Source organism: Solanum stenotomum, chromosome 9 (assembly GCF_019186545.1).
Source record: "Solanum stenotomum isolate F172 chromosome 9, ASM1918654v1, whole genome shotgun sequence".
NCBI lineage: Eukaryota > Viridiplantae > Streptophyta > Magnoliopsida > Solanales > Solanaceae > Solanum > Solanum stenotomum.
The window spans coordinates 13,797,931-13,812,464 of record NC_064290.1 but is presented as its reverse complement, the minus strand read 5'-3'; the positions used below and the strand labels follow the sequence as shown (position 1 = coordinate 13,812,464).

General features: G+C 33.3%; 1 pseudogene; it reads left to right on the top strand.

The window, feature by feature from the left end:
- Window positions 1–7,872: 7,872 nt before the first annotated feature.
- LOC125876245 (putative UDP-glucose flavonoid 3-O-glucosyltransferase 3) lies at window positions 7,873–9,319 on the top strand (annotated as a pseudogene).
- The last annotated feature ends 5,215 nt before the right edge of the window (window positions 9,320–14,534 follow it).

Sequence of the window (14,534 nt, the reverse complement as noted above, 5' to 3'; positions counted from 1 at the left end):
TTAGTTAAAACACTTTTATAAATAAAAAATGTGACAAGTAAAATCATGCCGTGCAGAGAATATATAGATTCTTTAAAATTAATATTATTGTGATTGTTGGCAATTAATTGTAAGAAGCTGCTGTTTTCATTGGTCATAGCAAGGCTTTCTCAAATATGTACTCCCTACATTTTGTTTTACCGGACTAGTTACCTTTCTTTAAATTTATTTTCATTAGATATTTGGTGTTTGTATTGGAGTTTCGATGAAATTTGGATCATATATTGACAGTCTATTTTGAGAGTGACACTCCTAATATATATGATTTTCTCTATATCCAAAGCTCAATCACTGCATCACAATTAATGCTGGTAATTATCTTATTTCATTAGAGCTGTTTTATTAAATTATTTTTATTAATTATATTTTAAAAATCTAAATTTATTTACTATCACTTTATATAATTAGTTAACCTTAAAGATAATATTAAATAATAAAATCTCTCATTTGCTTAAAATACATAAGTAAGAAGCAAAATCTATTTTTTTTAATTCTTTTTTTATGTAAGGTCAAATCACTGTTTTCTTTCTTGAAGTAACTCGAAATTTGAGTCATTCAGATCGTTGGTAACCCAATATATAGTAAATCTATTGATTAGGCGTAAAGTAGATTTTTATTGATCTTGACCTATATATTGTGCTCCTCCAAAATAGATGACTTTAGAAGGATTCAACATTCATTTTCGTAGACTATCCAAGCAACCTTAAAAATCTTAGTTATTTTAAAATTAAATAATAGTTCAAATTATGACTCATCATCCAATTAAACTTTTTCTTGAAAATAAAGGTGTTAGTGTGACATTTTAATATTAATAAAAATATATCATATGTCACATAATGTATCATGTTATGTTCACTGGTGGACATTACATTTGTGTCTCTTTACTCTCATCAACTGTGGAAGAAAGTGATCATTAGTTGATAGTAATTTATGTAACCACCAACTCTTCATTTTACTCATTATTTTACCTCTTTATTCTTGTAACCTATAGGTCATTCCTATTAACTTTCCCATTATCTTCCTATTCATTACAAGAAAGATTTCCTTTCCTATAAATAGTGATGATCTTCCTTTGGGTTGTAGAGAATAAGAGATGAAAGAAAATATAAAGGTAAAATATGAGTAGTATTATATTGTGTATATTGAGTTAGTGTACTGAAAGAGAGAGTTGAGACAAAGAAAATATTCTAAGTCTTCAACTATATTCACTATTTAAAAGAGAGTAATTATATGTTGAAGAAGGTGTTCTTTTTGTGGAGCTTTGAACTCTTCAACTAATCTGTAGTTGCTTGAGTTGTATGACGTTGTTGGACTGTTGTATCCTGAAGGGGATAAGTCAAGAGTGATACTGCTGGATCAGTGTAGATTATGTCGTAGTGAGCTTGAATCTCTTTAAAGAGAGCGAGATATCTGTGCCTCAATCTAAAAAATTGCTTATTCATTTTTATTATTTTATTTTTAACTATAATTTATTATATATTTGTATTTATGGTAAATTACACGAACAAAAGGTGTAGAGTCATGCAGACAGATTCATCTGATTTTTTCTGATAGAAAAAAGCCAAGAAGTTGATATTTTATTTCTCAACTTGCAATATTTTGCATTATCTAGAGTATAAAATATTACTAGTAATTAATTAAACAAGTGCATGCATGATTCTATCTCTAGGATTTCGTGCAATCACGGGATGAAGTTACTGTTGGATACTCTCTAAAATTCCCAGACACTATTATGACTAATCAATGATAGTCACATGTACTGATTACTTTATTATTAAATATATATATTATAATTAAAAAAGTGGTTATTCTTATTTATATAATTACTACAAGTCAATTTTTTGAGACTCTCTCAATCATCTTAATTTATCTTTGATGTTAATGTTGTTTGGTTAATCTTTAGTACTTTTATTGATAATGTCATGAAGAATCACACGAATTATAAGAATGTTTTTTTATTTTTTTTGAAAAATTATGTAAAATGTTCATTGAGAAAATTGTTTACACAAGAAATAGTCTAGTTTTTTTTTTGTTTAAAATGGCCAATTGGCCATTGCTTTTAACCAAATATTACCACTCGGCAGTTTAATTTCCAAAAAAAAAAAGAGAGTGGGAAATTGCCATATTGCCATATTTGACGGTCACGTTAGTTTGGTCATTTTCTTTTTCAAAAAAGAATTATGGTATTTTTGCTGTGTTATTATTATTATTATTATTATTATTTTTACTATTTTAAAAAACGTTTTCTTTTTCTAATTGTTTCGCTCTTTTTGTGGGAAAAATGAATATTTATGTTGTTTTATTATTTTTGTTTATTTTTCTATTTTTTAAGTTGGGAATGCATGATGGGCAAATAAATACTGAATTCGATATATTACATAATTGCTTATATAATATTGATACACCATTATACGTTATTTATATAATGTCAATACATTACATATCTATTTATATAGTATTGATAAATTACATATATACAACATAACTATTTGTACATCATATACATGTTTATACATTATTTATACAATATTGATTCACATTTATACAATACTGATACATTACATATACACTACATAACTATTTGTAAAATATAAATACATTACATATACACTACATAACTATTTGTACATCATATATACTTGTTTTTACACCATTAATAAAATATTGATACATGAAAAATATTTTTTTTAATTTTAAAAAAAAAACACAGAAAAAAACAAACAAAATATATATATATTTTTTAAAATAATAGGAGAAACTACCTAACTAGACATACATCACTGTCATATATATCAATTTTATCCCTACTTTTAAACAATTTTATATATATTACCACTTTTAATATTTTATACCCTATATTTTTAAAGATACAATCAAATAAGCACATCCTTTAAAACTAGGATTTTTAATACCAGATTTGAAGTAAAATACATTGAGATCGATCACTCATTAAAATTAACATAAAATAGTTGATTTCATTACCAACTATGAGCTCAACATACCCATTGACGCTACCCCGTCTAAACAGCTCCCATACAGGAGAAATCTAAGGCTCTCCAGCATCGAGGAAGTCGAAGAAGAGAGTCATTTCATAGCCGCTGAAATTAGACATATGAACAGATCAAATACATCTAATCATTAATTATATATCAGATACATAGTAGAAACATCAGACACATAAAAGAATAGTTTAGATACATATAATGAACAAATCAGATACACAAAAATTCAAACTTTTAAATATTTTTTTAAGACCTGTAGATACTCCAAAGATGTTATACGCGTGATTTCCTCCTTAATTTATGTCTTTAAGTTACATTTCTTATTCAAATACATTTAATTATATGTATCTGATTAATTAGCATGTATTCGAGATACATGTATCATTTACATTCCTTATTTAGATACAATTAATTATATGTTATCTGATTAGCATGTATTCGAGATACACGTATCTGGACGCGTTAGATACATGTATCTGAAGTGCGAATTATGGTAGGCTTGCTAATATTACAAACTCGTAGGAAAGAAGGTTATTAGCTCCTAAACTAGTAGGATTTGTGTTGTTACCCAGAAAAATACTAATGGCCTTGGGCCGAGCTCTATTGAGACTATGACCCTTTTGGGCTATTTTTTCTGTAAATAGAAAATAGATTATTCCTTTGGTAAACTTTTTGTTTTTCTGTATATAAATAAAACTCTTGTGTATTTTTCTTTTGTGAGAAAAGAGAAGATAAACTTTGTTATGTCATAAACTTACTTTAGAAGAAAAGATCTTCTGCTCTTTTAATAGAAAAGAGAATTAAAAACATGAGAAGTTATGTGCGTGGGAGGGAGTTAGTTTCCCAGAAAACTGAAAAAACTTAGGATGATATTTATTATTTTCAAGTAACCAGCTCTTTCAACTTCATCATTGGTCAGATAGGGTCAATCAACATGAGTGATTCATGAATCAAATTCCATATCCAATATCTTCTACTTCATTTTGGGCTAGACCTAAAATATATAGTACCATGCTAATATAACATATATAAATAATTTGTGCGTCAGCGAGTATTAAGAGATATACCTTTAAGATTTTACAAGAGCTCTTCGTAGGAATTCAATCACATATACATGAAGAATTCACTACTAACTTGAGGATCTTATTACTTGCAATAACCAAGACATCATCACTACTTCATTAATTACTTATCTAATCTTTTAGACTCGAGTTTAAATTTCTTTTTATCCACAATTACACTTGATATTTACATGGTAAGTGCAATGATCGATTGGTGAATACAAGTTAAATTATTAATTATAATTGTCTTTTCTTTCTATTCGAATTTATCTGTTTCGGATCAACTGCTTTTCTAATTGCATTTTCGAATCACTCATGACTATAAGTGACATGTTAAAGTGGTCACACTAATTGAAACTTCAAGAAACAGTTAAAGGTCAAAAAGCATTTCAATAAAAAGTTAATATACTTTTTCGGGGTTGTACACAATGAAAAGTAGGGACTTATACTATCAACCCACTAGTCGCTAATCATACGTGGTATAACATACATGTTATAGTATAATTATCACATTATATTGATATGTGTGTCTCATTCTTTTACTCATTCAACATCATACAGATCTTGATCTAGACAAGTTGAGATGTCTAATCCAATTTTTTCTTTTCACTGATCCTCAAACTCATCTTCTTAGAGAAACTCACATCTAGCTTTACAAAACAAGTCATAATATGATGGTGAAGCTCACCTCTTCACGTTCCTCAGTGTAAGAGGTGATTTTCAATATTGAATAAGAAAATGCTAAATTTTAACTCTGCACGGAGAAAAAATCCGAACAATAATTAATTAATATCAACATATCATGATAAATGCATAAAAAAGTATGAATATGTATCTGTTAGAAAAACTATATGCCATAGCGGAAGCATACCCAAAATTATACTGCTTACATGAATAGTATATAACCAATAATGTTTATGCTAGAACACATAGTCATGCTAGAATACATAAACTCGCTGAAATTTAATTCAAGAATTACCTTTCGAAGCGTGAACAGATACCTTCAAGCGAATTAGACAGACCTTCAAGCGAATCCACAAGATAGACAACAACTATGGTCTTCTACAAAGATCCCAAGTTCACATCGGAACTCTCTCAATATTTGGGTGGACAAATGTGAATAGAAACCTTCAATCTTTTTCTAGGTTAGGAGAATCTCTACTTATAGAGATTTCTTCCCACTCCAACAAAGAGAAGAAAAATATACATTTGTTTTCTTTTAACAAAACTAACGCTTTACTTTCCTCCTTCTCCCTTAGAAAATAGGACTTTGCGTTCTAGTTAAATATGGGCACTGTAGGGACCACATAATTAATTACTGAGCTTCCTATTATGGAAATAATTCCAAATAAATAATTTGAATTATTCTTACCATAATAAATTACAAATCATTCCACTAGAAATTTGCACTCCTCTATTTATATTTCGAAATTCCCCATTAAACACTTATGTTATTCCCCATGTTAAGATTAGAGATACTAATCAATAAATTAAATTACTAATGAATTTAATTGAATGATTAATTTCCTTTAGAGCACTGCTTAACTTATTTAATGTGTCGGATTCATAAATCCACTTGCAAGGTTTGACACGATGAAAACTTATAAGCTTCTCAAAAATTCATATCAATAAATCTCTATAACGAGACATGGATTCTATCAACTAACTTATTATTTTACCAATGTATATTATTATCATCCAATCTACCAGACATATCGACCTATCTCAGAATCTCACCTTTTAATAAATCAAAACGATAATTAATATATACATATCATAATAGTTATATTAGAATTAAGAATATATGTCCATTCAACAGTTACAGTTTAGAGAATATGCTTTTGAAAGACAGTCTAAAACAACTATCTCTACTCAGTCCCGTTCAATACATACAAAATGCACTAGCACAAGAAGTTGGAATAATACCATTTCCATAATCAAGATAAATTATATATAATCTTGTGCTACAATCGTACCGATGACATGTCCAATTTCCATCCTAGATTGTGAACAAATTATTTTTTATACTTATAAGAACCGATAATTTAATATTCTGTGTATAATCTAAAACTCTATACACTAAATCATCTACTATATAAATAAATAGACGCCATAAACGAATATATGATCTATTAAAACTGAATAAATATTTATTTTATAATAAATATTATATCTAAACATATGGTTAATAATATATATACCAACAATATCATGATGCATTATGATTCAATGCCCAATGAATCTATCGATATACACTCCCTCTACTGTAGCATGCTGTGAGGTGAGACTCATAAAAAAATCGCAAGTCGTAAATTCTCCAATGGACATGAAAAACTGATATTTACTCTTGATATCATAAATAATGAAATCGTATGAAATAATTTTTCTCGGACATATATACAAGTCGTAAATCAATATTTAAAATTAGGATGATTTGGACTTGATCTTCATAATTTAAAATACTAATATACCTTTTAGATATCCTTTTGCAACAAATTTTAAAGTGACACATAAAAAATTGCAATCACAAATAAAATATGAAGAAACATAATTTTATTGATCGAGTACAATTCTGTTTCTCCCTTGATTCTTCTCCCATAAGATTTATTCATGATCTGAGGGCCGTTAGTGGTGTATTTTCGGAACTTGGATGATTTGAACTTAATTTTCATAATTCGAGGGCAGTTAGTGGCGTATTTCTAGAATTAGGATGATTTGGACTTGATCTTCATATTTTTCGAACTTGGATGATTTGAACTTGATTTTCATAATTCGAGGGTCGTTAGTGGTGTATTTCTCGAACTAGGATGATTTGAACTTGATCTTCATAATTCGAGGGCTGTTAGTGACATATTTCTCGAATTAAGATGATTTGGATTTGATCTCTTTATAAATATAGCATGAATTTGCAGAATATTTGAGATGTCTCTTTGAGGAATTGAACACAATTTGTAGAATCCCATAAAATTTCAATGTCTACAATAGTACTATATTCTAGAACATCTGTAATAACAAAATTAAACACTAATATATCATTGTACTAATATGACTTTTGAATTTACAATATGCTAGAAATATTTGTAGTGACATAACCAATTCACGACACTCTACCCACATTGAGCAAAACAAATTCATATAATAAATCCTAACGATAAATTTGAAAATAGATAGAGGAATGCACATAAAATAGCAAAATACCTATTTGACTAATTGATATATCATTTGGTTTACTGATGATTTAATGGTGATTCACGGATCAAAATCGACAATAGATGTTCTAGATCTCAACACCAAAAAAATTGATAGAAATGAGTAGTTAATTTTTTTGTTTTTCATTAGGTGTTCGGAGCCCGCATTAGAACCCCAACTAAATTGAGATTGCGCACTACAAGGTCTATTCGAAGATGACGTTTCCAACAAAATTTTATGCATTACTACACCACAACTCATGTTGGTGCCTCAGTTATTATTATGACAACTAGAAAATTAACGAGTGTTGACTCCTACTTAAAGATAACGGCAACCTGTCATAATGGCCTAACGGCTATTTAAAGATAATGGCCACTGCGGCAAATGAATATTGTGCTCCAACCAAATCTTATAATATGATCATCAATTCATCATATCTTATAACGTGTGGCTCCAACCAAATCTTATAATATGATCAAAATTTGATTATAGCTTATAAACCACCCCTACAAAAGACATAACAAATCCATTTTTATAGCATCCAACATTTTCATCTTGTGATTAATTAGGTAGTTCCAAAGATGAGCAAATTTGAGCTAGTATTTGTACCTACCCCATCCATCGGTCACCTTGTTTCGATATGCAAATTTGCAGAGAAGTTGGTTAACAGAGATGAAAGGCTATATGTAACAATTCTCATTATAAGGCCACCCCCACCATGGGATGCCTGCATAGATGCCTACATCAAGCGAAGTTTCGCCTCTGCCTCTGCCTCTGCCTCTGCTCCCGAGGGGAGTCGAATAAGATATGTCACACTTGCTCAAGTCGAACTGCCATCTTCAGAAGAACTATCCAAGTCTTTTGAGAACTACATCTCTCTTTTGACAGCAAATTATCGACCCATAGTCAAGGAAGCAATTGTAAGCAAAAAATGGCCTGATTCGAACCCCAAAAATATTGGACTTGTCATTGATATGTTTTGCACTTCAACGATTGATGTATCAAATGAACTTGACATACCTGTCCGTTTGGAATGATCAAGTTGGGAGAGAATTTAACCCATCTGATGGCGATTTAAATATAGCAGTCTATGCTCATGCAGTACCTTCAAAAGTCTTGCCTAAGTTTGCATTCGTCAAGGAAGGTTACGACTCTATTCCGCAACCATGGTGTCAGGTTCAAAGAAACCAAAGGAATTCTCATCAACACAATTCGAAAGTCACGCTGTCAAAAGCTTAGTATCTGATCCTAAATTACCTCCAGTTTACACAGTAGGATTTCTTCTTGATGGTAAAGGGGATTCCAAGTCTGAAGATGAAGAAATCATGAAATGGCTAGACCAGCAGCCACCTTCCTCTGTTCATTTTCTGTGCTTTGGAAGCGCGGGTAGTTTTGAGCCACCACAGCTTATCGAGATGGCAACTAGACTTGGACGAAGTGGTGTTAGGTTCTTGTGGTCAATACATCGACCTGTGGACGCTGAAACTACAAAATTAGAAGAGATATTACCGGAAGAGTTCTTGGGAAGGACAAAAAACAGAGGAATAGTATGTGAATGGGCACCCCAAGTCAATATCTTGGCTCACAAAGCCACTAGAGCATTCATATCTCATTGTGGATGGAATTCGACCATAGAGAGTCTATGGCATGGAGTTCCAATTGTGACATGGCCCCTGTATGCAGAACAACGCATGAATGCATTTCAATTGGTGAGAGATCTTGAGGTGGCAGTGGAGCTGGCATTGGATTACAGGATGCACAATAGCGATCACCATGACATTGTGAAGGCAGAGGAGATGGAGAAAGCTATAAGATGCATAATGAACAATGAAAATCCCCCGAGGAAGAGAGTCAAGGACATGGGAGAGATTTCCAGGAAGTCATTGATGGAAGGTGGATCTTCTTTCATTTCTCTAGGACGATTCGTTGCAACTTTTCTTGATTCTTGTAATTGAGATGAGAAATTTCTTACATTATGTACTCTTTATGGTAGTGGAGTTTTGTTTCATATCAGTATGCGACTGAATCAAATAATGTTTCTAAGGTGTGACCGCGGGAGTGTATTTGTTGGTGTGTATGTATCATAAATTAAAGTTAAAAAATTGTTGTATTTTGAGTTTTGATGAAATAACACGCAGAAGGACCTGATCGACAAAGTTTTTGACCTACATGACAAGTCAACTGTATTCAACTGTAAAGCTGCAGTTTCTGCAGTGGTTGGTGGGCGCTGCAGCAGAGGCTCTGTGCCACGCCCCAAGCCTACACCCTGGGCAGGACTGACACTCGAGAACCATTGCTGGCCCCAAACGAACCCTTGTCCTGGCTTACTTACTCCACGGAAGACTTACTTATGATATAAATACTTTAAAAAGTAAACTGAACTGCTCAATAGAAAACTTAGAATGTATTAAAATAACATTCACTGGCCAATGTGGCAACTCAAGTCTCAACCATCAAAACAGGGAATAGAAAGTCTCAAGAACTAACATCACTAACTGTCTATGAAACCTCTAAATATCTAAGATGGACGTTGGGACAAGACCCACGACATCCTAAAGAACTAAACATACTGAAAGCGAAAAAAAGGGGATCCTCCGGAAGCAAGGAGGGGCACCAACAAACTCTGAAGCTCAACTAGAATCAACGATGCGCTAGGTGCTGATCCTGGTTACATGTATCTGCATCATTAAAAGATGCAGGCCAAATGTCATCAGTACATTGAATGTACGAGTATGCGAGGGGAATTTTAAAACAAAACATAAGCTTGAAAGGAACTGAAAGACCAAACCTGGTCTTAACTCAATTGAACTGAACTCATTTCAATATAAAACAATAATATAAATGCAATATAAAGAAAAACTTTTAAATCATGGATGCCAACTCTGTGTATTTAGAAATACAATAATACTCTTTGTGTATGAAAAGGTACAATATAAACTCTGAAATGTATATAAAAATATAAAATAATGTTGTGGGAGTTTCTCTAACCGACAACCATTACATAAGAGCTATTGTGATAATACAACGGTTTGCCTCACGCTGCCAGAGCTGTCTCATACTTGCCGAGGGTATAGAACTTGACTACTAAATGGATCCACTAGTCTATGCTTAAAAGCACTAAGGAATCATCTAAAAAGTATGACCCTTTTCTACCCATGGTGGCTACATGGTTTATGGGGGCTGGGAGTTGTCTAAACTTTCTCCCATATCGGTGCTCAATACTACTCCCAAAATATAATACTAGCTCTTATGTTTAAAAACATACTTCTTTCTGTGGTTTGAGATAATTGCTCAAAACTTAGCTCAAAGGCTCCTCTTGGAGATCAAAGTTTCCTCTCATACTTAATTGTGAAAGCATTTATTCTTTTCTGAAAACTAGTTCAAAGGCTCTTTGGAAATCTCAGTTTCCTTTCTTATTTAAATGTGAAAACATTTTAAACTATTTGGGAATACATAGTCCCCATATACTCTTTGAAGAAATGAACTTTACTCTTTACTCTTTACTCAACTCAAAACTCAAGTCTTAAAACAAAGTTGAAACGTTTGTAAAAGACTTTTGGAAGACTCTAAGAACTTCTCTTGACTTGATTCTTAACTTCTCTTGACTTGACTCTTAACTTTCCTTGAATTGAATTATGGATTCAAGGTTCATGATCTCATGGTATTGATGATTTCATGTTGTTTAGACGTACCTTAGAGTGTAGGAATCAACTAGCAAACATAGGTATGTTTCAAGGAAACTCATACGGAAAGAAGTGGGAAGAAGTAGAAGACCTGGCGTCCCTGGTGCTCTGAATGGCGCGGGGCGCTAGACTCAAAACTTCAGAACTGAAGTTGGGGCGCGCTGGCTGGTACTACGCCCCAGGGTCAAAACTTCAGAGAATTTTGTGGGGCGCTCTGAGTGGCGCGGCGCCCCACCCCTCTGCCCAGGTGTTTGACGATTTTTCTTGCTCGTTTTTCAACTCTAAACCCTCTAAGCTCAATTGGGTCTTTCCCCAAATACTTAGATTTGACTACATAATCAAAATATGCAAAAATCTACTCAAAACGACACCTAATTTCATGAATCAAAATCAAGAACTCCTCAACAACTTCAACAATCAAGAACCCAATAGAACTTCAAACAAATCCATTAAGAACTCAATTTCTAAACCTTCAAGAATCTAAATTCGCTGAAATAAATCATGTTTGGCGCGTGGGTGAACTAACCCAACGCTATATGATCTCACATACCTCGTAGGGATCACCCCTTGACGAAATCCACAAGCAATTCTTCAAGAACTTGGTGATTCCTTGCTCCTTCTCCTCTTCTTTTCTCTACTCTCAAACCCTAACTTGTTTTGATAAAGCGTAAACTGAATCCAATCAGTTTAGACCCCAACTTAATTATCAAAAATGAAATTAATTAATTGGGCAGTAAAAAGACCATAATACCCTTTAAAAATCCGGTTTTGACTTTCCTTATCTTGACAGCCCAACTTCAAATGGGTATATCTCCCTCATATGAACTCGAAACTGATCAAACTCGGTGGCGTTGGAAATTTAATTCAAATATATTTCATAAGGTATCTTGTAGCACACTTAAGTCATCCTGATCTAGGAGTTATGATCGTTTGAAGGTGACAAAAAACTCATACTTCACTTAACTTTGTCAAACTTTCCAAAAATTTTCATTCTTTCCAAAAATGACTCTTTCTAATTCTAACTCTTTCTAGTTGCGGGGTGTCACACTCTGAAAGTAGTAGAGTTTTGTTTCATATCAATATGTGACTGAATCAAATAAGAGTTGTTTCTAAGGTGTGAGTGTATTTGTTGGTGTTTATACCATAAATTAAAGTAAAAATTTTGTATTTTGAGTTTTGATGATTTAACGAACTATAGCACAGAAGGACGTGGCCCAGTTTTCAACCTACAGGACAAGTCAACTCTATGCAGCTATAAAACTGCAATTTCTATTTTGGTTGTTGGGCATTGCATCAGAGCGTTGAAATGACACCCGCCCTCGACTAATGGTATGATACTAGGTTTTGTATCTCTTATAAAATAAAAAAACATCTCGACAAGATCAAAACATAGTTTTGATGATCAAGATTATTCACAAAAGCAAAAGCCATTTCAAAGAAAAACTTTGCTTATACTCAAGAGACCTAATCATGTTTTGAAATGCCTTTAATTGTATTTTGAGTTTAGTGTCTTGTGCTCTTATATGTATAACTACTCCTATGTTACAAAGGACAGTAGATCATTTCTTCTCTTGTTGTTTAAATTTTAGTGTGTGGTTAGAGTTAGCCGTGGTGTATTGTTGAAGTCTATATCAGCTAGAATTATTTGATATAGTGGGAAATAGAGCTACTTCTCCGTGTCTTGTAATAGAGGTGTTACAAGGTGTGCAGGATTAAAAGTTAAATCCATCGTAAGTACTCAAATTTGTATTTAAGTTTTGCTTGAAGATAGTGCAGCCTTGAGAAATTCTGTGAGACAAGTCGTAGATTTTTCCTCCCTTGAGCAAGGGGTTTCCACATAAACATATTGTGTTCTTTACCTTTCGTTGTTATCTTCAATATCTTTGTTCACTGATTTTGTCAAGGGACATGATCTCTTGACTCGTGGTGGACCCATACAAGCCAATAATTTGTATCACGACTCATACAAACCAATTATTGAAATTGAAGTGAGTACTCTCATACAGTTAACCCCTAGAGAGGATCATGTTTAGATGGCCGGTCTACCAAATTTAGAAGAAGGTCATTCAACCACCAAACCCTCTCGCTTCAACGGATAATACTATGGGTGGTGGAAGACTCGTATGCATGACTTCATAATGGTGGGGGATAGTTTGTGGGACATCATCTTAGATGAACCACATGTGACCATGAAGGAAGTCAAGAATGAGAGACTACCAGATTGGTTCCAAAGGCGCGAAGGGAGTACAATGAAGTCGAATGTAAGAAGATCGAATAAAGATACAAAACAAAGAAGTTGCTTGTCTGTAGAAAAGATTCTGACGAGTACAATCGAATCTCGGTGTGTAAATCCTCTAAATAGATCTTGGAAAGTTTGATGACAGATAAAAAAGGAACGAGTCAAGTCAAAGAATTCAAAGTGGACATGCTCACAACTCCGTACGAAAACTTCACAATGAAGGAAGGTGAAACTATTTGAGAAATGTCGTATGCTTGATATAGACCCGTATGCTTCATGTCTGCTTCAAATCTCAAAATTTTACGTCTTACCTCATGCAAGGCATTATTTAGAAATAACCACCTCTTTAACTTGGCCTTGAACTGGTCCAACGTGTTAATTGTGCACAGAGCCCCCATGTTCAACCCCTATTTTTACCTCTCTCAACATCAAACAATTTTTGTTTCCACCATAGCATGGTAGTCTCTGACAAGTACATCACTTTGGTGCTGATCTTGGCCTCATCGTCCCTTACATTTCCATGTCAGAAATAGATCTCCAAGTTCCAAAGAAAGTTCTATACTTCTTGTACATCACGAATCCCTTTAAACACAAGTGGTTTGGGAGCCTCTATTTTAGCCTCCCTCATCACAACGACATTCCTAGCGATCTTTATCAAGCCAACATCGACCTATCCCTCGAGTGCTTATATCTTTTCCTTCATGGCATCGATAGTGCTTAACGGCTCTATGAGCTGACACTCTAATGCAGTGATGGTCTGCCTCGTGTCTATATCAGTCTGAATACACCCATCCAAATCATTTTGGATGCTTTTGATCTCTTCAAGAGTATTTCCCTCAAGAACGCTAAATGTGCCTTCTACCTTCTCCAAGCATTGGCCAAATTATATCTCAACTACGTCCATCTCTGCATTAACCATTGTAACCCACTCTCTACCGAGCAAGATGTCCTCAGGAAGGACCTTTACATTATCCTTGCTCGCCTCAGTGGTAGAAGGTTCTTGGGATATAAGACCTTTGTTTAACTCAACCTCGGGCGACGCTTCCTAGTTCTTGTTGGCGACATTCTTTTTTTTTTATGGCCCTTCTTTTCAATGGCATCCTGGGTGAGGTTGGCTTGGGTGTTAGCATAGTTGATTTCTCTGTCTTCTACTGAGCACACGCGCAACACTTGACAACTTGCTCACGTTCTTGCACCACTTGCTCACGATTTTCTATGCCAAGTGAGTCTAAGACACTAGAAATTGCTAAGATAATGGTAGAGAGAACACAAGAGAATTGCTAGGAAGATTTGTGTTGTAGAGAACTTAGATTGATTTTGC